This window comes from Orycteropus afer, unplaced genomic scaffold (assembly GCF_000298275.1).
Source record: "Orycteropus afer afer isolate SDZICR_OR568_19922 unplaced genomic scaffold, OryAfe1.0 scaffold00274, whole genome shotgun sequence".
NCBI classification, from domain to species: domain Eukaryota; kingdom Metazoa; phylum Chordata; class Mammalia; order Tubulidentata; family Orycteropodidae; genus Orycteropus; species Orycteropus afer.
The window spans coordinates 4,664,678-4,668,072 of record NW_006921861.1 but is presented as its reverse complement, the minus strand read 5'-3'; the positions used below and the strand labels follow the sequence as shown (position 1 = coordinate 4,668,072).

Genomic DNA, 3,395 nt, shown 5'->3' with positions numbered 1-3,395 from the left:
AAGATGTTTACTTGTGCTTTTTTGACTATGCAAAGGCATTTGGTTGTGTGGATCATGACAAATTATGGATAACATTGAGAAGAATGGGAATTCCCAAACACTTGATTGTACTCATGAGGACCCTGTACCTTGACCAGGAGGCTGTTGTTCAAATGGAACAAGGGGACACTACATAGTTTAAAATCAAGAAGGGAGTGTGTCAGGGTTTTACCCTTTCCCCATACTTATTCAATCTATATGCTGAGAAAATAATCCAAGAAACTGGACTATATGAAGAAAAATGTGACATCAGAATTGGAGGAAGAATCATTAACAACCTGAGATATGCTGATGATACAACTTTGCTTGCTGAAAGTATGGATGACTTGAGGGACTTACTGATGAAAATTGAAGAACACAGTCTGCAGTATGGATTACATCTCAATATAAAGAAGACACAAATCCTCACAACTGGACCAATAAGCAGCATCATGATAAATGGAGTAAAGATTGAGGTTGTCAAAGAATCCGCATTGTTTGTTTCTAGAGTTGACACAATGGAAGCAGCAGTCAGGACCTTAGACAACATGTAGCACTGGGCAAGTCAGCTGTGAAGGAACTCTTTCAAGTGCTGAGGAGCAAGGATGTCTCTTTGAGGACTAAGGTGCGCCTGACACAGGCTATGGTATTTCCAATTACCTTGTATGCATGTGAGAGCAGGACAATGAATAAGGAAGACCGAAGAAGAGTTGATGCTTTTGAGTTGTGGTGCTGGCGAAAAATGCTGAGGGGACCATGAACTAACAGATCTGTCCTGGAGGAAGTCCAGCCTCGATGCTCCTTGGAAGCGAGTATGGCCAGACTCCGCCTCACCTACTTTGGTCATGTTGTCAGAGGGGACCATTCCCTGGAGAAGGATGTCATGCTTGGTAAGGTGGAGGGTCAACGAAAGAGGGGAAGGCCTTTGAGGAGATGGATTGACACTGTGGCTGTGACAATGGGCTCAAGTATAGCAAGGATCATGGAGCTGGTGTGGGATTGGGTGGTGTTTCATTCTGCTGTGCATGGGGTTGCTATGAGTTCGAAATGACTCAACAGCATCTAACAACATAACAACAACAACCCTGATACATTACTTTTCCTTTAGTAGACCCAGCCTGAGCAACTTTATTTACTTTTCCTTTTCCTTCAAATTTGTGACCTGTTGGCTTTCATTGTTTAGGGACTCTTGTTGATCTACCATGATTTTTTTTTTCAATCCTGCTTTTTCCACCTCTTCTAGTACTTCCCAAGTCACTTACTTGCCTCTTTGGCTTCTTTCAGTACTTCTTTAGCTTTTCCTTTAAAAGGAATTACTCCTTTGCCTCCTCTCACAATATCTATTCATTTTATTTTTCCTTGATTTGAGAAAAAGGTGTGCAAATTTTCTCTACAGGTCTGATTATCTAAGTCACCTGAAAATTTCAGCAAGCAACACATCTTTTCTTCTAGAGATTTCATTTCAGCATCTTCTGCTATCTTGTTTTTCTTCTTGCTTTTGTTTAGCTCTTAATTTAGCTTCCTCTTCTTTTTGGTTTCTTTGTTCATTCCCCTTTGCAAAGTAATCTTCCTTGAAAAAATAATAGTAGGTCTGTGTCTGTACTTCTGGTCAGGGGTCTCTACAAACTTCTTAGCAGATTCAGGGCTATCAAACACAGATCCAAAAGCAAATCAAACTGCTGTGGAGTCAGATCCAGTTTATAGAGACCCCTCCTTGGGTTTCCAAGGAGGTATCACTAAAGAAGTAGGTTGTCCAACTTCCCTTAAATGTTTTATGCAGTGTCCTTCTCATCTGAATGTTCAGTACTTGACCTTTTTTTTTTTTTTTTTTTCCCTAACCATTCTTTTACATCATCAGGGGTTGCATCAGTTTGGAAGCCTTTAATGTAAACAGATTTAAAAAAAAAAAAAAAAACCTTTTTATTGTGATTTGAGTGACAGTTCACAAAGAAAAAACATTTTCTATTCAACTATTCATACATATTTTGTTTTTTGACATTGATTGCTATCCTCGCAATGTAACACCACTTTTTTGACTTCCTCCCTGTATTTCCTGTGTCCATTTGTCACTTCCTTTCCCATCCTGCTTTCTCCCTGGGCAAATGCTGCCCTTTTGATCTCTTATGGTTAATTGTTCTAAGGAGTATATCTCTCCCTAGTGTCATTGTTTACTTTATAAGACTGTCTGTTGTTTGACTGAAAGTTGAGCCATTGGGGTATGTAAGAGTCTAGGCTTGAGGGTGTCTGAGGGCCATAGCCTAGGGTGTTCTACCAATCTCTATAAGACCAGTAAGTCTGGTCCTTTTTATGATTTTGAGGGATTTTTTCCCCCTCATTTTCCACCCACTCTCTAGATGAGGAGAGACCCATCGTTGCATCTAGATGGCTGCAGGGAAGCTTTTAAAATCCCAGTCGCTACTCACCAAAGTAGGAGGTCGAAAAATGTTTTGTGTAGTATATTATGCCAAATGAGCTTAATGTCTCCCAAGCACCATTTATTGAAGACACTGTTCTTTCCCCACTGAATGGACTTAGCACCCTTGTCAAAAATCAACTGACCATAGGTTTATTTCTCTTTGAATATATTTTTGGCCTCCAAATTCTATGCCATTTGTCTATGTTTTTTATTACTATAGCTGAATAGAATTCAAAAAACCAAACTCACTGCCAGCAATCTATTCCTACTCATGGAAACCCCCATTGGCTTTCTGAAGTGGTAAATCTTTATGGAAGTAGATTGCTCCACCTTCCTTCCTGAAGTAGCTGGTGGGTTTGAACTGCCAACCTTCTGGTTAGCAGTCAAATGCCTTAGGCACTACACCACCAGAACTCCTTATTGTATAAGCTCCTTATAGCTGAATTAAAAAAAAAAAAAACAAAAAAAAACTCTTTGCCATGGAGTCAGATCTGACTCATAGCATAATTCGGTGCACATATTTAATAATTTTAGCACAAATATCCTTTTCTGTTGTGCACTTCTTAGTGGCATCATTTACTTTTTTTTTTTGGTAAACATTTTGTTGTGGTTTGGGTGAAAGTTTATAGAGCAAATTTGTTACTCTTGTACTCCAAACCACTGCTGAATTCTTCTCTTATATCTAGTAGTTTTCTTTTCTTAGATCTAGTAGAAATCTTTAGGATTTTCTATGTATAGGATTATGTCTCATTCAAATAGGGATAGCACTACTTCTTTTCTGATTTAGATACCTTTTATTTCTCTTTCTTGCCTTATTGCTCTGGCTATGACTTCCAGTCAGTATTGAATAAGAATGGTGTTAATGGGCTTCCTAATATCAGGGAGTTCTAGTGGCACAGTGCCTAAGGCATTTGACTGCTAACCAGAGGGTTGGAAGTTCAAACCCACTAGCTGCTCCTCA

At 39.2% G+C, this 3,395-nt stretch overlaps 1 pseudogene; it reads right to left on the bottom strand.

The window, feature by feature from the left end:
• The window catches only part of LOC103205247, a 55,670-nt pseudogene extending 53,570 nt beyond the window's left edge, over positions 1–2,100 (bottom strand).
• Between the last annotated feature and the right edge of the window lie 1,295 nt (positions 2,101–3,395).